The following is a 25,523-nucleotide window of genomic DNA, read 5'->3' as shown; positions in this document are numbered from 1 at the left end:
CAGACAAGCCTTCCAGAATCTGACCTTCCCTAGATTCTCATCTTCCAGCCTCTTGGGAATCCAACCCTTCCCTCCCATCAGACGAGCATTCCAGTTAATGACCCTGGATATCCAGCTCCTCCTTTCCATCAGAAGAACATGCCAGCATCTAACCCTGGGTTCCGATCTGCTAGCTTCTTGGGAATCTCGCTCCTTCCCATCAGATAAATATTCCAGCACCAAAAATATATCCATGGATATCCATCTGCCAACCTTTTGGGAATCCAACTCCTTCTTCCATCCTATGAGCATTCCAGTATCTGGTCCTGGATTCCCATCTGCCAGCCTCTTGGGAATCCAGCTCCCTCCCTGGATATCCATCTGCCAACCTTTTGGGAATGCAACTCCTTCTTCCATCATATGAGCATTCCAGTATCTGGTCCTGGATTCCCATCTGCCAGCCTCTTAGGAATCCAGCTCCTTCCCATCAGACAAACATTCCAAAATCTGACCCTCCCTGGATTTCCATCTTCCAACCTCTTGGGAATCCAACCCCACCTTCCCATCAGACGAGCATTCCAGTATCTGACCCTGGATATCCAGCTCCTCCTTTCCATCATCTAACCCTGGATTGCCATCTGCCAGCCTCTTGGGAATCTGGCTCCTCCTTCCCATTCAACCATCCGCCCCTTCCTGGATTTCCATTTGCCACTCTGTTGGGTGTCCAACTCCCCCTTTCCCATCAGACGAGTATTCCAGTGTCTGACCCTGGATTCCCATCTGCCAGCCTCTTTGCAATCTGGCTCCTTTCCATTCCAGCATCTGAACCTCCCTGGGTTTCCACCTGCCAATCTGTTGGGAATCCAACTCCCTCTTCCCATCTGACTCAAGATTCCCATCTGACAACTTCCTAGGAACCCAGCTCCTCCTTCCAATCAGATGAACATTCCAGCATTTGACCCTGGATTCTCACCTGTCAGCCTCTTGGGAGTTTGGCTCCTTGCCATAAAATGAACATTCCAGCATTTGACCCTCCCTGGATTTCCATCTGCCAACCTCAGGAATCCAAGCCCTCCTTCTCATCAGACGAACGGTCCAAGCATCTGACCCTCGATTCCCACCTGCCAATCTCTTTGGAATTCAGCTCCAACCGATCGGACAAACATTCCAGCATCTGACCCTGGATTCCCACTTGCCAGCTTTTTAGGAATCCGTCTGCAACCCATCAGTGAAATATTCTAGCATCTCAACCTGGATTCCCATCAGTCAACCTCTCGGGAATCCAACCTCCCATTTCCATCAGACTAACGTTCCAGCATCTGACACTGGATTCTCATCTGCCAACCTCTTGGGAATACAGCTCTTCCTTCCCATCAGACAAAAATTCCAGCATCTGATTCTGGATTTCCGTCTGGGAATTCAACCCCCTCCTTTCCATTGAGCAACAGTCCAAGATCTGACCCTGATATCCATTTCCTACTTCCCATCATATGAAAATATATTCATATACAACAGTTGCAGCATCCGACCCTGGATTCCCACCTGCCAACCTCTTGGGAATCCAGCTCCTCCTTCCTGTCCAGGCACCTGCACATAATTGGGCAAATATTTCCAGCCTGCTTACTGCATTAAATCCCATTATTTCCTCTCATCTGTCGAAGTCCACAGGATTCAACCCTTCCTTTTCGCAGTTAGGATGGTTTTTTCTGAATATCATTGGTATGGGCTGGGCAGGGCTATCCCATGAAGTAAGGCAAAACACTCACTGGTATTTGCATTTTTATTTTAATTTATGAAGTGCTTTACTCCAAAGCGCTGTACACAATCACTCACAGTACCATAACATTTTAAATGGAAACTATACAAACATTAACATTAAGAGTGCAAAAGATGGTTCTTGAGAGCTGTGCAAAACATTAAGTAAGAAGTAGTAGAACGAAGAGAGAGAGGGAATGCATTCCAGTACAAAGGGGCAAGCAAAGAAAAAGAACACAATCGAAATTGGGCACACAGAGGACGGGGGAAAGATAACAGAAATTGAGATTGAGAACACAATGAACGTGAAGGAAGGTAGAAAGATAGTAAAGAGGAGGATAGCTCAGCAGCAACATGCTCACCTTGGAAACAAGAGGACACGAAGCAACACAGGTTCAATCCCTTGGTCCGCCCTTAGAAACCTCTGGTTATTAAGCACGTTATAAATACAAAACTAAGTCATATTCCTGTAACGGCGCGTTGATGTCCCTGGGCTGTGTGAGCGCTTTAAAAATGCAAATAAAATAAAATAAATAAATTAACAAGATGGTGCATGAACATAAAGGGATTAAAGACCATGGAGAGAAAGTTATATTTAAGATGGCAGTGAAAAGAAAGCCATCCAACTGAAGATAAAGATAAAGAAATAGAATTGAGAGATTTAAGTAAACATAATAAACTAATAGACAAATTAAAAACAGATTTGAGCAGGGCTAAATGTGAGGCGGGAAGTCCAAAAAGTGTAGAACAACAGTAAAATAATCGTGAAAAGATCAATGAAGAAATCAAGAGTTTAGTGGCTTCAAATGTAAAAAAAAGACTAGCCTTTGCGAATATTGAAAAAGATTATAACGAGAGAAGCATGAAATTAAGGAAATATGATGAGAAAACGATCAATCAGAATCAAAATAGAGGCCAAGATTGCGGGCAGTGCTGGAGACTGGAACTGTGTAAGGAAGAAAAGAAATAACTGCAGGTGAAGAAGGAGAAGGAATAGTATTAGCAAAATTCAGTTCCAAAAGTTGGTTAGAAATCCAAGATTTGATGGCTAAGAGACAAGAAGTAAGATTGTCTTGGATGGATGGCAGAAATGAAGAAAAGGACAGAAAAAGCTGAGTATCATCGGCATAGAAATGATGAGATATGCCAAATGAGGATAGCATTGAAGAAAGGGGGAGAGTATAGAGAGAAAAGAGAAATGGTCCCAGGACAGAACCTTGGGGAACACTATGTAAAAGAGGTAAAGAGTCAGAAGAAGTCCCATCCAAAGATACCAAATACGTGCCGTCAGATAAGAGTGAAACCAGGATAAAACAGAGCCAGAAAAGAGAAGAGTGCTTAAAGTAGTGAGCAGAAAGTAGCGAGTGGCAAACAGAAAGAAGAGCAGTTTCCACAGAATAATGAGGGCATAATCCAGACTGAAAGTGTGAAAGAATAGAGGTGTCAGCAACAAAGGAAGAAAACTGAGAATAAACAATAACTCAAGAAGCTTAGAGAGATAGGAAAGAAGAAAACATCAAAGAAAGAAGAGAAATATTAAAGAAGAGGAGGTAAGATAGGAAACCAAGTAACGATACATCTTAAGTACAACAGATGAAGGAATAAGATTAGAGGGCAAAGCCGTGGAAGTGTCAGAAGTAGAAATCAGAGAAAAAGATGGGATAGCCGAAACGAAGAAGTTGTAGAAGAAAAAGAAGAAAAAGGGACAATGGTTCCTCACAGAGGGCCCACTTTTGAGGTAAAGTAAGAGGCAAAATTTGAAGCAGTTAGAGTAGAGTTAAGAGAATGATCCGGAGAGAGAGGAGAAAGAAGACGAGAAACTGTCCGAAAGAGGCACCTACGATGAGAAGATTGGAAGTGAAGATTAGAATAATACAGACGCTTAGCAGAAAGAAGAACTTTGTCAGAAAGTGCATGATAGGATGCAGAAAGGGTTTTACGCCAGCAACGCTCGAGGTGGCGAAGAACTTGCCGCATTGAAATGAGATTTGAAGAAAACCACAGTTGAGTTGGCTTAAGTGAAGGCAAAAAAGAGGAAGAGAAAGTAGGGTATAAAGAAAAAAGCCATGAAGAAAGAGAAGAAGAAAACATAGAAGCTACATCATCAGCTGAAGGAGCCGCAAATGAGGGATGAGAAGGAAGACTAGAAATACAAGATGACACAAACAGAGGCATGTTAAAAGCACAAATATCACGCAGAGAGTACATAGGGGAATTCGCGAAGGAACAGATGATGCCGAAGAGCGAAAAATAGGAAAAGAGAAAAGATAGTGGTCAGAAGAATAAACAGAACAAGCAGAAACAGAAGATGTAGGTAGTGGTGTAATAAAAATAAGATTGGGTCAAGGACCAGAGACATGAGAAGGAGGAGTAGAAATAGCAGAATGCTAATAAGAGTCAAGAATCACAAGAAGTGGAAGAGAAGAATGAACTGAAGAAAGATGGAGATTAAAGTCACACAAGAGTATGAATGTGGTAGGAGACAGTAAACTGACAGAAAATAAAGCATCCAAATCGTCACTAAAAGAGGCAATTGGACCTGGAGGAGGATAAATGAGAAAACAAGTCAAAGGATGAGGCTTAGAAAAGGTAGTCAAAGAATATTCAAATGAAGAGAAACAAGGAAGGGACAAAGAAACAGGGAAAGAAAGAAATGACAAACGTTAAAGGATACCAGTCCCACCCCTGCGGGCAGACAGGGGCGGGAGGGGGAAGGAGGGGACTGATATGAAGAAAGGAACTAGTAGACGTAGAGATTGAAGTGGGGGTAGCCGTGTTAAAGGAGGAAAGCCACATCTCACTGATGCACAGAAATGAAAAAGTCTGACTACTGTCCCAAAACGTCCAATCCTATTCCCCGATCAAATGTTCAGCAACATGTGCAGGTAAGTAACGGTTTCCAGTTCCTTAAGAGAGTTAGAGTGTTATACAAAACATTCTCCCATAGGATCATTCTCCCATAGGATCATTGTGGATAAAGGCTAAAGGTGAGATGCAGGTATAGTGACAGGTTTGGTAAGAAAGCACTTGCACATTCCTAGAAGGAAGGACAGGCAGCCATCCACCCTGGGAGTCAGAGGGACCCCTCGCAAGAATCCAAGTTCCAAAGATGAGGAGCATGCCAGCTGCAAGTAAGAATTAATGTCCCTGTGGGAGTGAGAAGTAAAGAGGTCCCAGGGGCAGAGGCAAGTGTGCCTGCCAGGATTGTGTCCTGCTAGTGTCAGTTCTGGTCCTCTCTTGAGGACTGATGGCTCCGGATGATGACAGGAGCTGGACCTTTGGACTGCGGCAAAGAACAACCTGTGCTTGCAGTTCCATAAGTGTGAAGAAGGACAGTAGACGCAAGTGGCAGTGCGCAGTCGCAGAAAGGGAATGCAGGCAGCAATGGAGGACAAAGGGATGGGCTGCAGCAGGCTAACTCTGCCTAGTGTCCAGGAACAGCAGCGAGCGATGAGCCAAGAGGCAGCCAGCCAGGGAGCAGCAAGGAAGGCATGCTCAGTGTCCAGTCCAAAGTGGAGCCCCTCCCTCAGGTCGTGCAGGCCTTCCAGGTGAAGCCATGCCCGGTGTCCAGTCCAAGGAGGAGCCCCTCGCGCAGGATGTGCAGGCCTTCCAGATGAAGGCACGCTCAGTGTCCAATCAAAGGAGGAGCCCTTGCTGCCGGACGAGCAGGCCTTCCAGATGAAAGCATGCCCGGTGTCCAGTCCGTGGAGGAGCCCCTCACTCCGGATGTGCAGGCCGTCCAGACGAAGTGTGCTCAGTGTCCAGTCTGAGGAGGAGCCCCTCACTCAGGACGGGCAGTAAGGAGGAGTCCCTCACTCAGGACGTGCAGGCCTTCCAGATGAAGGCATGCTAAGTGTCCAGTCCAAGGAGGAGCCCCTCACTCCGGACGTGCAGGTCTTCCAGACTGGAGCCGGTCTCAAGAGCTTCAGGTAGGTGCCCATCAAGGTGTGCAATGGTGAACGCCTTGAGGCCACTGCTTCAAGTGAGGGAAACACTTGGACAAGTGTTTTCTGTTCAAGAGAAGCACAGTTTCACCGTATGGGAGAGGGCTTTGGCAATGGGGAATGCAGCGCTGGCCCAAGCATCCCTCTTAATCCACTGGTGATTTTGATTCAGGTTCCAGTGGTGAACTACCAAATGGATCCAACAATGCATAATGATGGGCTTTGTCCATCCCTGACCACCTATCAAGAGGCATGAAACATTCAAACCGGGAGGGGTTATTTATTCCTCAACAACCGGCACAGAGGCATCCATTCCGGGAACTGGAAAGAGTCCACGAAAGAGCCTGACTATATAAGGCCATTCCTAAAAGCAGACCGGAAATACACCCTAATGTTTCCAGTGGTTTACAAAGACAGGGCTTAAAAAATGAGGAAGCCCTTTCGGCCACTATACTAGTCAAAATTGCAACCTCATTGTGATGCTGGAAATGAATTGGAGGGACATGGCCTCCATGTCCTTGTCCTGTATTCCTTTTTCATGTGTGTTCTGTGTTGGTTTCTGCACAGGAGTCCATGTGGGACTCCTAGCAGTGCAGCTCTTCCTCTTTTTGGTTGTGGTGAACAGACCCTTGGGATAACCTTATGGCACACATGGGTGGGGGTACAACCATGTATCCCCAGTGTATGTTTTCGGGCACCTGTGTGTGGCACACAGAGCAGTGTATGGGCTGGTGGCATCTCCATGATGCACTTGATAAGTGCTCTGAGTATCCTTCATTTTGGGATACCCAGGCCCTGCCATTGGAATCAGTTGATTCCTGATAGGAGACAATATGGCCCCTGTGGCCTCTTGCTTTCTATTTCCTGTTACCTTGTTTTCCCACAATCCTTATAAGCCCTGACTCTGCCCCTTCCCCTAACTGGCTGTTTCGTGGAAGTTCATATATGGTATTGTGGGGAAGTCCAGGCCAGAACGGCTGGAGCCTTCCCAATTAATGTATGTTGTGGGTACGGCCTTGGGGTGGGACCTGGGTGAATTGAGTATGTGACCAATATACATTTCATGTTTTGGGTGTCTAATATCTGGTGTGTGACACAATGAATGAGACAGACCTGCCCGAAACTGGTGTGAATGCAGTGTGGAGTGCTGAATGGCTGGGTGCTTGTCCCAATCCACATTCCTTGTTGTGAGAGTCTAGAGGGAGAAGAATGGCCTGAATGCACTGTGAGCCTGATTGTCTGCCTGCCTGCTGAATGCCCTTCTGAATGACTGGCTGCCTGAGCCTGGCTCAGCAGTGTGATTGAGATACAGAACAGTATATCTGGGGACCTCTCACTTACTGGAATTGTTCAGAAGCTGAAGTCGAATACTTCATGCTTATTCTCGAAGCCGAGCCAGAAGAAGAATTGCTGCTGCTTTTCTTAGACTCAATCTGAAATCTGCCGTGCCTTTGAGGACTGATCCAAGAGAGGACCTGGCTAGGAGACCTCTTCCTGAGCTACGAGGGAACATTGTGTACCAGCTAACCTTCACCAAGGCTCCCTGGAAGTCCGTAATTGAAATGACTGCCGATCGGAGACGGGGACCACCGAGGAATCTGAAGTGAAGCACCAGGACCATCTTGTCAACCGAGGTTTGGAGGACCGCTGAAACCTCGTTGACCGGAGCCACAGCGCTCCATTGCCTAAGACTCTTTGAAATCAAGGACTCTCTTGCTTATCACCGTCGACTGCTTTGTCCCGCCAGAGAAAGTCGAGGTCGCCGACGTACGGAGGAGAATCCGCCGGTGGGTTTCCCACCACCCAAAGTCCACAAAGACGCCGACAAAGATGCGAAAGCCAGCTGTGGTGGAGTCCTGATCGTCAACGCCGACGACCCAACTCCCTTGCTGGGCCTATGTTCTTCATTGACTCTTTGCGGCAAGTAACTCTGATCATCGAGGTGCACCGCACACTTCGTCTTCGCAGGACGTCCATGATCGATCATCGACGAGCACCGCCAAGGCTGAAGCTGCCGTCTCAACGACATTGTTCACCTTTTCTTCGAGGAATCTTGACAACCCGTGGCTCCTGCCTTAAAGGGAGTTCACTCAAGAGGGATCCGTCAATGACCCGCCAAAGAACTCTGCTAAACCAGGTACAAAGGGGTAGTAGAACCTTTATAGAAGGAACCAAGACTATCTTAAACAATACATGGACTGGGTTTGTTGATACACTCTATTTACAGGCTGCCCATGTGGGGGATCCTCACCCAGAACTGTGTCTTGGGTAGGGACAAAGTATTCTGCCATTTGTTTAAACCAACTTGTCTTCCTTCCCATGTCTATTGTTAATTCGCTTTACTATTTGATTTGTATGCCATTGAGACTGTCAGCTGTTGGTGCATTTTACCGAAGTCAAGAGTTAACTGTGGTACCACATAGATATTGTACACATTTATCATATTAGTATTGACAAAGCACAAAGTGTGTTATTGTGTATGTATTTATTCTGAACATTCTTTATTTAAAGAACTGTGTTACCACTACCATAGTGTGTGGCCATTCCTTTGTGGGGCCTTGGGGACTACACTGTACTTAAGAACCAGCCTGCATCACCTCCTGAGAGCTATAAACCTTGATTGCTCGTCCATTGCTACCAACAATAAAGATTCTTAGCTGGGCTGCTCTGTGCTTCTTCTCTGTCATATAGAGGGCAGGAGTACAGATAACCCTCCTCCGGTCTTTACACTCATGGTAAAAAAAAGGGGCACAGAAATGAACCTGTAATATATAAAAATAAGGTTAACATGGCCACCATCCTATCAGAACAAAGCACTTTAGTACAAAATGCACCCATGGTACGAAGTAATGGGGACGGGGTGACCCTGCAGCATCAGTTATCGGAACCAGTAGTGCTACACAAAAAGGTAATAGGAATAGGTCTGAAGAAATGTGTTGCAGTGACAAGTGGATTGGAAAGAGCACCTCACATGCAGGATGAATCATGAAAACCAAATCAGCCAGCAAGCAGTAAAGGGTTACAAGGAATTCGGCAGTAAAAGCAGCAAAAAGGAAAACCTTTCCTAACAGCTATCCCACATCCTGGGAATATGACCCTACCTTCCTGTGTGCCTCTCTCCCCAGAATACGATCCTACCTTCCTGTGTGCCTCTCTTCCCAGAATATGGCAATACCCCCCAGAGAACACTATTTCTTTCCTGTGTTCCTACGTCCCCAGAGTTTATCCTTATCTAAGCTCGTGCCTACCGCCCCAGAGTAGAACTCTTGCTTCCTGTGTACCTACCGCCCCAATATACAATACGTCCTTTCAGTCTTCTAAATTGGCTAGACTTGATCCCTTGGTTTCCACCTGCTACCTCATATCTAGCATCTTCTCCAGAATTAGATCTTGTCGTTGCAGCCGGAAAACTAATGAAATATGCACTTCCTTCGGATCTGCCAGTTTCTATTGAGGTGGATCCCTACCCCCTATCTGCTCGCCACTTGTCATCAAGGCCTCAAACCCTACCTACCTACCCCGCTCTTGAATTAGTTATCCACTCATGAACATTCTCCCTGTTCTTGGCGTCCCAATACCATCTCCTGGCCAGTGGTGATGCTGGCCTCTAGAATCACTTCTCCAGACCCACACTCGAGGAGCTGGCTGCTTCATGTTTACCATGTCATGGTGACTGAATTCTTGTTCTTGCCAATATAGAAACACATGTTTTTGGCACTTAGAGGTGGCAGAAGACGGCATTATTCTCATCAAATCCCCCCATGAACATGTTCCTCTCGGAAGATTGATCATGAACACTTGCATATAACCCAAGAGAGGATTGTTCCCTATGATGTTGCTCAAAGTATAAAAGCTGTATTAAATATTTCCTGCAGAGAAGAATTATAACAAGCAGTTTCGCAAGCATCTTGATCAGACATTCAAGTGGTCTTGTATCTAAGTGTCTCCCAATGGTCCAAGATACCTGGGCTTGAATCCTGGCTTCGGTACTGTTTATAAGGCTGCAAATGCCAGATCCAGCAAGTCATGTTATGTTGGATCCTGGATCTGGGAACATCGGGTCTAAAGTCCAACACTGAGCCCAACGGAACCACCGAAAGCATGGCTTGTATTCCAGCGATCGTCGTTTGTTGCTAAAGCTCAACACTGCAACCAAACCCCTGCTACATCCCATGCCTGATCGCTTCCTCTATGCTTTGCTTGTTACATCAATGAGTGACTGGAACTGCCTTATGCAGTTCCAGCCTTTGGGGCGCTACAGACCTTTATTTTCAGATTAGGCCTGGAACCCTCTTCCTAATAGCAATTCCTTGCAGGGGAAGATTTTCCCACTCAACGCTGGGAGCATTCCCAGTAACCATATGATTGGTGTCCATTTGTGCATTCTAGCAGGCGCATGGATCGCTCTATGCATAAAGATGCAGTAGGCCCATTACATCACTTGATTGCCGTTGTATGCTTGATTATGACATCATCAATGAGAGTATCCAAATAAATTGATGATCACGCAGGTGCAACGGGTTCGTCTTGAAAGCAAGACAAAGCAGCGCAACGCAGATTCAAATTCCGATCCCGCGTACAGAAACCTATCTCTGGTATTAAGTGTGCTATGAAAGAGCAAGTATAATTGTATAATCTTTAAAAATGCAGACTGACACTATATTGTGCCTTTTTTTCTAGTGGTCTGCAGTAGCTGAAGATACACTGAGGTATTAACCCCGTTTGGCTGTTGGCGCTCTCAACATACCCAAATGTTGCAACGTCACCTCGGCTACAGGACGGTAAGAAACGTCACATCCTGTGCCTCATTAAGTATTGCCTTTAGTTACTGCAAAATAATATGTTTACTGTGACTCTGCAACGCCTACGATGAGACTCCTCCTCACAATTTCCTTTACTCATGTCCGTTTTTATGACTCTTCTTTTGTTGATATTGTTTTCTAACATAGCTGTTATGGGGATACTGTTTTACTAAATAATGAACTGTCTGGTGGCACTTTTGTACTCTACAATGGTATATTTAATTAAGGTTTATCTTATTAGATTTGCCCGCTACACTTCTCCTTTACTCCCAGCCCACATGACACTCTGTATCTATGGTTCTAGTTTAATACAGCAAATATTTATGCATAGGAAGCCTCTCCCCGTTCTCTAAATATACTCTACTGCCATTTACATTGTCTCTTGATTGCATAATTAACTGACTTCCCCACCAAAGTAATATAGGTAAGTCAACTGCCACATGGACCCCTGTCTCTGAAGGATAATTAATATAACTACGGACCTTATGCTTTCAAGAATAGATGTGTTCCCTCTTCTCAGCCCTGAGGCTTGTGTTTTTGGTGCAGAATGGGAATGCCTTTCCGTCTCACCTTCCTGTTGTACTTCCCGCATACCCTCAAACCATAGCCATCACTTGGCTCAGAGACACTTCTGTCAGTTGGGCTTGCCCTACTCACGCTGCAGGTACTATTATCAGAGGAGAGTTTTGACCCTCAAAACATAGCCATCACTTGGCTCAGAGATACTTCTGTCAATTGGGCTTGCCCTGCTCAGGCTGCAGGCACTATTATCAGAGGGGAGTTTTGACTCTCAAAACATAGCCATCACTTGGCTCAGAGACACTTCTGTCAATTGGGCTTGCCCTACTCAGGCTGCAGGTACTATTATCAGAGGAGAGTTTTGACCCTCAAAACATAGCCATCACTTGGCTCAGAGACATTTCTGTCAATCGGGCTTGCCCTACTCAGGCTGCAGGTTCTATTATCAGAGGAGAGTTGTGCCTTTACCAGCTGGTATCATAGCCACCACACTATCGGGAACTCTTGAGCACATCTCAAGGCCATCACACATCCATAACTAGTCTTAATAAACCACCCCAAGTCACTTATGATATACTTAACCACCTAAAGATGAGGTTGCCATTAAGGATAGTTTTTCTCTCTCCTAACATACTCTTCCTTTTCCTAACAAACCGCCAGATGTCTCTTGCATACACCCCTGCTTACACGCTCATTATACCTTGTTTTTCATTAACCTAATGTTTTCTACTTAAATTGGTTTACCCTTGGTTCACCAATTCTCCACTTTCTTACTCCCCCCCCGCATTTTCTCCCCTTCTCTACTCCACCAGCGGACTGCAGTCTGCTCTAACACACTGAGCGGGAGTCACAATTCACTTCCCCACGGACAAGGACTCAGCACTTTACGACCACTACGATGGTGACTGGTGCAGTATCAAAACAAATAACATAACATTACATGTACCCCCCTCTTCCAGTAGCACCCTTGACCAACTGCATCTCTGGCTCTGCTTTTCTTTCAACTTTAGTTTGTATTGCAATTTTTCAAGTGTCATAGCATCATTAATAGAACAATTATTGACACAATAATGAACTAACCCTTTTTCCCTCCCCCCACCCTACCAAACTTGAACAGGTGTTGCTGGATTCTCCAACATTCATCGCTAGGCTGTATTCCTCCTGTATGTAGTGAAGTCAACCTCCTCAAGTTGACCAAATGATTGTCTCATAGCGTTTAAATCCATCGGCACCTCAATTCTTACCACTGCCTCATCAAGTCCCCAGAACTCCCCATACGTTGATACTCAGTGGTTGGGCTAGCACTTTAATTCTTGTAACCCCTCGTTCCCCTCGGACGGTCTCAGCACTCAGCCAAAAGGATGTTTCTAGTTGAGATTTCGACTCACCAGGTCCAACCTCTACGCTCAGTCAAAGCCCCACTTTCCGATCAGTGGACCCCACTCCTCTCGGAACGTTCCCATCAAATCATTAACGAAGGCTGCTAAGGTGTCCATTATGAAAAGTTCCTTCAATCTCAATATCTAATCTGACCTATCAGGTAGGTTAGAATTCTTCCTTTTTGAAGTGACCGGCGGGAGTGAGACAGTCTGAACGTGCTCTGAAAGAAAAGAATAATGCCAGCAAAGGGTTGTGCCTCTGATGCCTGTGGAATGGAGATGGATAACTAGAACTTTATGATCAATAATTTGAAAGGGCAGAGGTCTAAATGTACTAGAACCACCGCTGTCCCATTTTTGGTGGTTGTGTGCAGATGGCCGACTGCTTCAACCAGCACTGACCCAGTGACACAACCTGGGGAAAATCCTGCATGAAGGGAGTGAATGAGGAGGTACTCTTCAAGGAGTAGCTATGTGGGCTTCCAGGACCATTGAAGGCAGAGGAGAGATAGGATGACATTTAAATGGCTATGCTGGCTCCTTTAAAAAGGGGTAGACAACAGCAGATTTAAGAGTGAGGGGGCAAACCTTGAGAAATGTATTGAGAAGGTTAAGGAGGGGGGCAGGACCTTGGGGTAGAGCAGTGGAATTCAAACTTGTTAATGCTGACCCCCCCATAGAGTACAAATATTGTTGCCATGCCCCACCCTTGAGTAAAGATATTGTTGCCGAGGGCCCCCCAGATGTCGTATTTCTTTATGTTTTCTATCAAAAGCAGTCGCTGTACTCCATTTTTTAAGATCCTGGAGCCCCCCTGGACATCCTTCGGGTCGCCCTATGGGGGGCCAGCCCCACAGTTTGAAGACCACTGGATGCCATAGAGTATCAAAAGTCTGGTTCAGCAAGCATCAGTCACAGAGTGAGCCAGACTTGGGTAAGAAGAGAGAGAAGGCAGAGGGGCATGAAGTTATGGAGCAGGTGAGTGGGGTTTTCAGGAGTTGCAAAAGAGGAAGTAGGGGATGATGTGGAGGAGATGAGTGCCCTAATGGACTGTACTTTGCTTAAGACTTAAGCACCTAGTTGTTTACAGCAGTTTAGAGGTGGGGGGTGTAGTTGACGAAAGGAAAAGAGTGAACAATAGATATTTGAGCACTGCAAAGAGAATCCCTTTAGTTTTTTTTCACTGTAGTTTTCAATGCAATGTTGCGTGGCCCCGTAAGGCAAAGTGGGAGGGGTTTGATAGGGTGTAATAGAGGGACAAGACAGGTGCTATGCTCAGCTGTTGATGTGTGTAGAACCAGTAGTAACTAGCGTCTGGGCTGATGTGCTTTCTTGGTGTGTTTTGTTTTGAGCACTAGGGCACATTGTTTCTAGGTGGGAGATCTCCAGTGTCTGGGTAGTTGTTTGTTTGTGGCATCATAGGGGTGTAGAGTTGGTTTGACAGAGGAAGTATGATTTAGGATATTTGGTGGGTGGTTTTTCGAATCATCTGGGTTGTGTGTGTTGAGTGAATGGTGAGGTGAGGGTGATTGAGAGCAGAGATTGTGAGTAGGTTCACGGTATCAGGGTATTGGATAGCCCCTGGGTACAGAGTTGTTATGTGATTTGTTCTTCTTTCTTATTCTCATATTTAGAATTGGCGGGCTCACCTCGCCGTGGGTGTAAGGATGTGTTGTTTCAGTAGTTCATGCAGCAGAGCTGGGTTTATTCTGGGTGTGGAGGGGACAATGCTATTATGGTGGTTGTTTTGTGGCTATAGCTTGAGTCAGATGGGGGATATGTCTTATTGGGTTGTCCTTCTTCTCTTGCTTCACTAAACTTGTGCACTCGGGTGTGGGGAGGTCATTGTGGAATGGTTTTTTCTTTCTTGATACATTGGTTTTGGAAGTGTGATGCATTTGGCTATCCGTAACTTCTGGATACTCTTACTGGTTGACTTGTTCTTCAAAATTCCTTTGCCGGAGTGGCTGGGATATTGTATGGGAGTGATGTGATATCTTCGAAAATGTATGATCGCCGCCTGGTAGTAGTTGGGCCGTTTCTATCCTGATGAGTTGAATTACCAAGTTTTTAGCCGTTTCCAGAAAGTCAGGCAGTGTTCTGTCATCCTGATTTCCTTTGGGGATCAAGTTCCATAGTTTGGCTATGAGAATTGAGAAAGCAGTACCTCCAAATTTGGTTTAGAGTTCCGAATTAGGATCAGAAAGGTAAAAGGCCATGCCTGTATGTATAGCTTGTTTACATGAGTTGAGCTGGGTTTGGAGATGGGTTCAGTAGTCTCAGAGTCAGAGAGGCACCAGCGATGTTCTGCAGCTTTAGTCTGTTTTTTAATGGCACTATCTGAAGTGAACTACAGAAACATTTTGGTTTTAGAAAATCAACTTGAGGATTTCCTGGAAAAGAGCCTGTCAAGCAGGGATGAAACCCAATTGACAAAAGCATGGACAGCTGAAGAAGGATCGAGATGTGCCAGATAAGAATCCAAGGAGTTCAAATCGTAGAGTGCCACGGGACAAAGGCGTGTGTTGATTAATGGGCTGGAGGGTAGTCAGGGGAAAGTAGGCAGGGGCTTTGCTGGGCGGGCTGATGGCATTATAGCCCTGGGTCTTTTGTTTGTAGCCCAGGATAGAAGCTCAGGGGCTACAACCAAAAGACTTGCTAGCCCCAAATCCTGCCAGTCCCGACATTAGCGTAGCCCCGGATCTTTTCCAGACCTAGCAACACCCCTCAAGGTAGGGCAATTGAGATGAGAATTTCATAGTGATGAGTACAGCCTGTAGGTAAGGTTTGGTGGATAGGGGCAAGGAGAGACATTCTGAAGATAACTTCCAAAGCATGACCTGCAGAATGTGGAGGAACAGAACCCCGATGGGTTATAGCCATCATTCTGAAGCTGTGGACGAGGGTAGAAGCTGCCCGGTGGGAAGAGCAGTTATTGACTTTGCCAACCACCACAGCATGGTTCCATGTAATAATGTCGCCACAAAAATATCACCATACAAAAATATTGCCGAAAAATGGTCGTTTTTTGTGGCGACATTATTGCATGGAACATGCAATATATGTGGCGATATTAATACCAGATACCCACAGCATACGGGTGGGCGAGAAAGAGTTGCCCCAGAGTATCAGCAAAACAGGCAGTGGAGGTGGGAGAGTGGTAGGCAGCCGGAATTGTGAGCCAGGAAACCTGAGGTGATACGCAAGCGTGTCTCTGTAGCTTGCTGGAGAAAAGGATGAAGAGGAGAAGGTGTGGTGGTCTCTGTAGATTAGGGCAAAGCCACTGGTGTGGTGGTCTCTGTAGATTAGGGCGAATCCACTGGTGTGGTGGTCTCTGTAGATTAGGGCGAAGCCACTTCCAAGGCACACGTGTTTGATGTTTTGAATCAGCAAGCCTCTGAGGCATTACAGGTCGAGGTTGTTTTCAGAAAACATATACACAGTATTTCTGCGTGATGTTTGGGAAAGGCGTACATACTGAAGAGTACAGCGGTTAGAGCTGGCACAGGAGGGGTTTTAAAGGGTGTTGGTGATGAGGGGTGAGAATATGAGGTTTGGCTGCAGCTAAGGAGACTTCTGGGAGACAAGAGGGTCGCGTAAAACGGTAGTTGATGAGCGGTCAAGAGCTGCAAGGCTCCGTGGGAGCCAGTGGGTCCACAAGGTATTGTTGGTCTAGCTTGGTGAGAAGGCATTGCCAGCCCTCCTTGGCAGGGATCTGTGCACAGGCTTGCTGGCATGCCGTCAAAGCGCCCCACTGCAGTAATCTGCTGCGTTTCCAGGCATGGCACATTTTAATAGGAAGAAGAAAGTGATCAACAGAACTCACCTGATCCAATCAGAACAAAGAGTAGGGCCCGAGGAGCATGACGGGTCTCTTAACATGGTCTGTAGAACATTATTAAAAAATAAATGAAACTAAAGAGGGACAATGTAACCCTAGGGAAGTTCAGGCACGCAAGGAAATATGTTCACTAACTAAAATTAGAAGTGGGCCCAAGGAACTTCACACTTTTAGAAGTACTAAAAGGAAATGAGGATGACAAACAAAACAGAATTAAAATAGAGAATTGTCAGGATGCGCTCACAGAAGTGTATCTCTCAGGATGTAAGGGGTCCCCTCTGATACGGGACATCCTGCATTTCACAAGTTTGAAACTTAGTCGGATGGACTCAGTCCTTCATCTTTCTGAGGTTGATAAATTCAGTGCCAATACATTTTGTACCAATAAAAGAAATTATGACATTGCTTGAAAGAAGCAGGGACTGGCACGAGGCGCTATATACAACTCCGATATTATTTGGAGGAATGATCTGCCATTGGATATCATTACTGGGGCAAGTGAGGATGCATTGGGCATATGATGATAGCAGCTGGACATATGAGGCTGTGCATTACATGTAATGGACATGCCAAACATGGCATTGGCATTTTGGAGGCATCTTAGACTATGCTTGGCATATAATAGCAGGACATGCACACGCTAGTCTGTATTTGAAATATAAGTTCAAGAGGCATAAGCACTATTTACTGGCATTGCTGGAGCATGTGAGGCTGTCCCTGGCATACCATAACAGCACACAGACATGTGAGACTGTACCAGACATATTTTGACTATACTGTGCATAAGAGGCATTAACTGAAGTAGAATCACTGAATACATGGAGGGGCACATTCTGTTAATAATACACTTTTCATGAAATTGGATTCACATATTAAGTCATTTATTCAAAGGATCTGTCCAGATGTGTTTCTCCCCTCTGGGCTTTTTCAAGGCTTAGCAAATGTTCTTGTATTGCATATTTAATTTTACATCTTCACTAGCAGATATATCTGGCAGCAACGTAATTGATTATTTCTGAATCTTCTAATGCATATAAATATATTTTTTTAAAATATCACACATGGAAAATAACAAGCCACTATGTCACACCAACCTAAAGGAAGGAACTTTATCAGGAGAAGAAAAAGGACAACAGATACAGTGTACAAGCTGAACTATAATATTGAAGTTGTATCTTAAATAAATATTTATATTTCTATGAGAGATTGTGGGGTCCGTGCAACCAGTGATTCTATTTCCCTGATGAATTGTGTGTTGGCCCACGGTGAGAGTGCATTTTCTGGTACACACACGCAGCAAGCCTTAAGTCGGAATACTGTTTTAAATTCATATCTAAGTGTGACGTCTGGGCACAAAGAAGGGTTGGAACCTTCCCATGTATTAGCTGGCATCATGCAGCATTCCTGAAGCTTGTGAGGATGTGCTGGGTGTAGGGCGGCAACACCTACACCTATGAGGCTGCACCTTACTTATGACATACCTGGGATATAAGGCAATAGCAGCCAGGAGATTGAGTATCTTCATGTAGGAGGCTGCATTTGGCATATTATGGCCACATCATGGAGTGCGAGACTGCCTTAAGCATATAATGGCTGTGCCTGCTGTGTCAGGATAGAACTACCAGTAGCTGTCCCGATGCAGCTTTATTGGCAGATGAAGGCAGTGCCCTGGCCTGGCCAAGACAGCACCCCAGTGGATAAACCTCAGCGTCTGCCCATCTTGCTGTGGAGAGCACAAGGCTTGGGTTTCCCACTCCCCTTTGCGGACAAATTCACAGGGTGTGGGATGTGTATAAACTAGGGGCCAAGACCATTACTGGCTATGTACTTTTAGTCGAAGGCCCACTGTCCTGCGCCCATTTTGGAGCGCTGGAGGTGGGGTTCAGCATCCAGATGTGGTGGGTGTTGGTGTTCTAAGGGTAGGTCGGTCACGATTTTGGAGGTTTTAGTTTTGTTCCAGATAAATATCAAGAAATAGGTCTTTGAGTTGTTCAATTGCTATAATGTATGAAAGTTGGAGGGGGGGTGAGGAGACCAGCAGTATTAGTCCCACCTTGGTGTGAATTCCTCAGCTTCCCATGGGAGGGTTCTCCCCTGCCAGGGAGAACTAGAGATTATGTTGATCTAAGCAGAAGGTTGGCGGAGAGGGGAGGAGCCAACTGGCCATTGAGAGACGGTTGAGTTTGTTCTTTGGGGGGAGGTGGTATTAACCTGATATTTAAGGCATATTTCATGCGTAGGATAAGGCGTCCAGGAGTGGCATTGTTTCTGCTCTCGTGACTGGCATTATACATTTGGGACATAATTAGTGTATCAATCACAAGGCATATCTAATGTCCTTTGGTCAACCTCTATTGACTGGCATTAAAGCCACCTTTTTACAAACTGAAGTAAAAAGTGTGTATAGTGCTTTTGCATCCAATCATACTTGCCTACTTCAGAGGCCAGCTCTTCTCTCCGGAGAGCTGAATGCCACTGCCAGCTTCCCACACCTCTCCTGGAGTGAGCTGCTTCCCACAGTGGAGAGTTGCACACAGCTTTCCAGGAGGGGACTGCAGTGTCCCCCAACATGCCTCTCCCGGCAGGAGAATCACACAACTTCAGCGGGCAAGAATATCATGGCTTTTTCAGCACCACCTGACCAAGGACTAACCCCAGTGGACGCACATACTATTTAAAGAGGTCAGACCAAAGTATGGCTGCCCACACTCTGTACAGTCCTCCACTGCATTCGAACAAAAAAATAAAAATAAAATAAAAAATATAGCCTGCTGGGCAGAACCACACGTCCCCAGAGTCAGAACACCACCACTGCCCCATTGCCTGCAGCAACGCCCTCCCACCCCCTAGCGACAGTCAGGGAACCAACCAAAGGGAGCCGACAGAGTTCCCGCTGGCTTCAGTAAAGTCAATATTGAGTTCTCACAGCAGGCTCAGGGCTAGGACCATGACAGGGCCGAGAGGATAATCCTCGGAGCGCCCGCAGGCCAACAGGTCTGATTAAATCGCATCTCTTTCATCAAACATTGTGACAGGAAAAAGAAAACAGCTGAAGCACAACCCTGGCTGCCGCTGTGATGCCTGAGCTTCAATTGAGATTGAAGCCAGAGCCTGTGGCTGAAGAATTTTGAACGAAAATTCTTCGCGACAGGGCTGGAAATGGAAAGAAATTACTCTGGGATTCCAGTTATGGGGGCTAGAGGTAAAGTAATAGCAATCAAGACATAGGGCCTCATTAAAGGTTTGGAGGTAGTCATTCCCTTAATAAGGGCATGGCTACCCCCAAACTCGGTTCTGGCACCGGGTCCCACGAAAGGGGAATAACTGGGCCATTCCGACCTTTGTCGGCCCAGTAATTTCCCTTGCGCGGGTCCCAGAGCCGGTACGTCCCCATCCCATTTGAGCCCCATAGGGCTTAATGGGAATGGTGAGGATGGTAGCAGCGGTACTGTTCATAATGGTACCGTTGCTACCATCCTGTTCTGCTTGCGGGTCCCGCTTCTCATTCCTGGTCTGACCAGGCGTGCAGAGCGACACGCACGAGCAGCACTTGTAATGTGGCAGCATGGTAACAACTGCACTGGTAGCACTACCGGCGCCATTGTTGCCTTACCACCACAGACGTAATGAGGCACATAGACTTTTAAAAAAATAAAAAAACAGAAAGCTGAAATAAAATAGCACCCGCTTTTATAGAGATGAAACAAAAACAAATCACATAAGAAACTCATCAGACAATACATACCTCTTTACAGTAACATGGTGAGGAAAAAAAGTAGCATATCATCTACATTTATGGGTTGGGCTGAACCTGGGGTTCTGGCCTAGCTCTTTGGACTAAGCACGAGCGGAGCCTGGGAAATGGCGACACGGAACAGGGGAGTGGCCTCACTGGGGTGCAAGAAAAGGGGAAGGGCAAGAAAATGAGCTAAAGGGTTTGGGGAGGCAACAAAAAGGTTCAAGAAAAAGGGCTAAAATGGACTGGGGCAAGAAAAGGGGTTAAACGGGACTGGGGGCAACAAAAGGGGATAAAGCAGTGATGAACAAAAGGGGCTAAAGGGACAGGAGAATCAAGAAAAGGGGCAGAACGTACCTGGGACAGTTAAAGGGGTTGAGGGGCAACAAAAGGAGCTAAATGGGACTGAGGGGTCAAGAAAAGGGGCAACATGGGTCTGAAGGCCGCTAAAAGGGTTAATGGGCAACAAAAGGAGATAGATGAGACTGGGGGGTTAAGAAAGGAGCGTAACAGGCCTGGGGGCAGGTTGAGGGATGGGAGTTGTCTGTGTACTGCTCTGAGATGGGTTTGAGGGTGGGAAATAAATCGCAGTTAGATGGATTTTGGAGGTGGCAAATGAGTTGCCGTTAGATGAATTTTGGGGTAAGAAATGAGTTTACCTTAAATGGATTGTTGGGGGTAGGAATAGCTGGGGGTAGAAAGAAACTGTGTCACCTCTAGATGGCTGGTTGGGGCTAGGAAATGTGTTACATTCAGAAGGATTTTGGGGGTAGCAAATGTGGCGCATTTTAATGGAATTTTGGAGGTTGGGCATTTTGCCACGCTTAGCTGTATTTTGTGGTAAGAAATGTGCTACACTTAAATGGAGGCAATTGGTTCAACGAGGATAAATAACTAAATAAATAGTTGCCTTCGATTCACATGGAGTTTGGCAATGGGCAGTGGTGAAAATGGAAAATATTTAAAGGGGATCCCACAAGGGCCGGGTGGGGTGGAGTTTGGAGGTATGGGCGGAGTTCAGAGGGGGCAGAGTTCTGAGGAGGCGGAGCCGGCAGTTGAACTCCACTCAAATGAAACGTTCAAAATAATATTTAAAAAATGGTGCAATTTCTTTCATGCGGCTTCTTTCAAAACTCCAAACTGTACATCATTTCCACTTTAAATCACTTCCATGGCAGTGATGCACCCAAAATATTGTTTGTAATGCAGTGCTTTTCAGTACATTAAGGGATCCATAGACACGCTGTACAGTAGAATGCTACCTGGGTAGGTCAGCAGGTTGAGAGACTGTTGTTGAGATATCATTTACTCAAAACTGGTTGTTAATCGTATGACTTTTTGCAATTCTTGCTATAAAATGTGGTTGGCCAGTTGATGGGTTGGGCTGGTCGCTTACTTATATTCATAGCAAAGGTGCAGGTATTTCTTGCCCTGCAGTGAAAATCAAAAGTTGGCACCCATGAACCCATAGTTTAATTTCCTAATAACTGCCCTCAGCACAACCGAAGCATTTATTTGTGATTAACCAGTTTGACAAGCATATAACATCTTTATAAATATAACCTGTGATAAAACACAAAGGGGCACACAAATTACAAAGTATGTGTGGAAGTCAGACAAAAAAAAAAAAAATTAAAGAAAACTAGTGAATGCAAGCAGCATTTTTCACTTTGAGTATTACTTTTGTTTTTCTATGGAAATGTGAAATGCACATTTGGAAAACAATAGAGTGCCCAGCATGTAGAAAGCCTGCTTTCAACAGCAATACCCTCTCCCACTTATATTCATGGCCCATTGATTCCGGTGTCGTCCCTTTCAGGCCAGAAGAAAGAAAATGGGCTGAGTGATTAAAGACTGCAGACACGTGAATGACGGCCGGTGAAGGAGCCCAGCGCAGATTAGATCACTGAGCTCCCAGCTTCCCTCAGTGAAGCTGGGGGCTCGGTAAATCCTGGTCAGCGCTGAGGCAGGCCGGGTCCCGAGATCTGGCTAGACATCTGATGCCGGATCTCGGACCCGGCAAGAGCCGGTCCATTGACCAGCGCTGGCAATGGGTGATAGTATCACACTAGAAGGACCTGGTGATGGACTATGTATTGATCTTTGTCATTTCATCGACTGATTTTTTTCAATGTTTTTTTTACAAATTCTTTTCAACAAAAAAGATAATTGAATTTGATTTTCTTTTATTTTTGGCTGGGTCCCCCCACACCGCCTATCGCCTATTGTTTTTCTCGATTCCCAACCACCCCGACCCCTTATATGCACTCCCCCACTATATTTTTCGTTTAGTTCTTTCTTTGAATATTGTTCGTAAAAGAAAGCATCTAAAAAAAGCCTATCAATGAAAGGATGAAGCCCCGTATGTATCACGCCAAGATCCACAAAGAGGGTGGGTATTTATTGCACTTAGATCATATGTGAGATTAAGTACTGCTCCTGGCACCTAGTTGGAATCCAGGGGGTAAACAATGTTGAATGTATAGCTAACCCATTTATTCCTCAAGCACTCCGCACCTTCGGAACTTAGCCAAAGGCACGTCCACACTCCCACACACATCTGCCTTCACATACAACTCAAACACTTTTGCAGAACACCTCTACCATTAGAATGCAGCTCCCTTTCATGACAGAGAAATGTAACTGTAGCTTCACGCATACCGGTCTGTCCTCACACACAACCCTCCCGCGTAACTCGTAGTATACCTCCTTCCCCCAGACACAGGTGACTAGCAGGGTCTTGGCCACCCTCTCATAACTTTAATGTCTGAAATGCACACACTCATAATAGCACCTCCCAGTTTTCCATTCTTTGAGCGTTGGTGCCACTGGGGGTGTTCCACCATTAGCGCACTGGGACCATGATTATGGTGAAAAGCACTATACAAATGTCGAAATGAATGAAGGGGCATCAAAAGGTGTTAAACAGGTCTGGGGCAGCTAAAAAGGTTAAGGGACAACAAAAGGGGTTAACTGGGATTGGGAGGGTCAAGGAAAGGGGGAAAATGGGTCTGGGACAACTAGAGGGGTTGGGGAATCAAGGGGGTATAACGGGTACTGGTAGGGACAAGAAAAGGAGCTGGTGGGCAACAAAGGGGAAACGTAGAGGACTTATCTAACTACAGACCCATCTCCAACATACCCTACATAGCCAAACTGCTAGAAACGTACGTCTACCAAATAATCCAAGAATTCATAGCAGAGCATTGCCTACTAGACCAGGCACAAGTTGGCTTCAGACCTATGAGAGGAACAGAATCGGCTCTCCTCTCAATATGGGACGACCTAAAAACAAACGCAGACTCAGACAACAGCACCGCCCTGATTCTCCTTGATCTGTCTGCAGCCTTCGACACTGTCAACCACGCCATCCTCATAAAGAGACTAGAAGGACTAGGGATAACAGACACTGCCCTACTATGGATCAAATCCTTCCTAACAAACAGAACAGAAACAATATGGATGAAACCTTGTAAATCCAAACGCAGAGTCTCCAAATGCGGAGTACCACAAGGATCATCCTTCTCCCGGCTTCTTTTCAACATCTACATGTACCTATTAATCAAACTCATCAAAAAACACGGCCTCACATGCTACAACTACGCTGATGATACTCAAATAATCTTCAACATACAAGACACCCGAGAAGAGAACACCACACTAGAGGACTGCCTTCGTGACATATTCAACTGGATGAACCTCAACCATCTCAAAATCAACCCAAGCAAAACAGAGATAATGATTGTTTCAAAAAAGGGAGGAGACATCAACTACATCCCCTGGCCAAGAGAGTTCGGCACCACACCAGAACCATCATCAACTGTAAAAAACCTAGGGGTCCTGATGGATAACAACCTCACTCTGGAGCCACAAGTAAACTTGGCAATCAAGAAATGTTTCTTCCTCCTGCGAGCAGCAAAAAGGATCCTACCGTTCCTGTTGTTCGCCAACAAAACACTTACCATCATCGCTCTGATCATGTCCAGAGTAGACTATGCCAATAGCCTATACCTGGGCATGCCCGAACGACTTCTAAAAAAACTGCAACGCATACAAATTGCAGGAGCCAGACTCCTCCTCAAGCTACCCAGAAGAGAACACATCACACCCGCGCTAAAAATACTACACTGCCTACCACTGAAACAGCGAATAAAGTTCAAGGCCATGTGCATCACGCACAGAGCAATACACAAACAAGGCGCAGAATTCCTAAGCGACAAACTATGCCTACATCAACCGACAAGAACACTAACATCAAGCACTGACATACGCCTGGAACCAAAACCCTACAACAGAAAAAAACTTGGGGGATTGTCTTTCTCTCACCAGGATACCCAAAACCTGAAATGACCTACCTAAGAATATACGGAATACAACAAACAACCTAGCATTCAGGAAACTCCTCAAATCATGGCTCTTCAAAGCGTAACCACAACGGAGACGCACTAGAATGCCCAGTGATGAAAATAACTCCAACCTCGCCAACTTTCAAATTGGAGAAACACTCAAACCAAAGAACCAACCACCCGACAGAGCATAAGACATCATGGAAAATAGCCACAAAGGAAGGCTGCAGAGACTGTCCACATACCTAGACAGACGAAAGCCCTCAAGTGACTCTCCCACTCGTACGCACCGGATGAACATATCCAGACCGGCAGACGCATCTAGATAGATGTTGGCCTGCGTCGCATCTGGATAGGGTCGATTGAAGGATAACATGCCCGCGCCTGGAAAAACGTGAATGCTAGCATGTGCGTGGCGTTCGGATGGAGTTGTGAATGTTAGCATGCCCACACCTGGACGGATCTCTAAACACTGGCCTGCGCCGCATCTAGATAAAAGTGTGAATGTTGGCATGACCACACCTGAATGGAGTCCTAAACATTGGCCTGCGCCATGTCTAGATGGGAATGTGAGGGCCAACAAGTGCCACACTCAGACAGAACTGTGAATTTTATCATGGTAAAGGTCAGGTAACCCACTAACCAATATAAGCTCAAACTCTGCATACTTATCTCACTCAAAAAACTCACACAACCATCTCTCGCGCAACAAGCCACACGCAATTCAAAACACTGCAACAACACATAAGCCGGAACAACAGCACACGCGGACTGACTCCGATCCGATACCCGCACCAAAGCTCAGCACCCGGTGTACACTGAGTTGAAGCTGCCAACAGAAAACCACTCCTCTCACTATCCTACTCCCTTCTTCACCTTACTAACCCATCCCACCTTTATCATTTACAGATCCGCCTGAGCGCCTGGGGACCAATTCTGTTGGTGATGGTGCGCGGTACAAATACCTTTAACATTTAACATTTAACATTTAACTTAGCTGTTTGAATTCGCCACTGCTGCAGCTTCAGAGCCCTACCAGGAAGTATTCCAATCCTGCCCCTGCCAATGAAAAAGTGGCTGGGGCGGGACAAAAAGGCACGCTCCTAGTGTGCCAGCAGCAGTTACAGGAGCATGTCTGCCTGACTTCCTGTCCTACCCTCCTGACTTACTGGCCTGCCCCAGCAAATCAATGAGTGGCTGGGGAGTTACCAGCAGTCAAGCG

At 45.9% G+C, this 25,523-nt stretch overlaps 1 protein-coding gene across 3 annotated transcripts in view; it reads left to right on the top strand.

Moving 5' to 3' along the window:
- LINGO3 (leucine rich repeat and Ig domain containing 3) overlaps positions 1–25,523 on the top strand; it is a 696,949-nt gene that overhangs the window by 348,606 nt on the left and 322,820 nt on the right. For all 3 annotated transcript variants that reach the window (XM_069649533.1, XM_069649531.1, XM_069649532.1), the window contains exon 3: positions 10,359–10,459. The gene's annotated coding sequence lies outside the window, so the exon portion shown is untranslated. The remainder of the gene's footprint in view (positions 1–10,358; positions 10,460–25,523) is intronic.

The sequence above is a fragment of the Ambystoma mexicanum genome, chromosome 1p (genome assembly GCF_040938575.1).
Source record: "Ambystoma mexicanum isolate Mex_15411 chromosome 1p, UKY_AmexF1_1, whole genome shotgun sequence".
NCBI classification, from domain to species: Eukaryota; Metazoa; Chordata; class Amphibia; order Caudata; family Ambystomatidae; genus Ambystoma; species Ambystoma mexicanum.
Note: the sequence above shows the minus strand (reverse complement) of the source record. Positions and strands in the feature narration are given on the sequence as shown.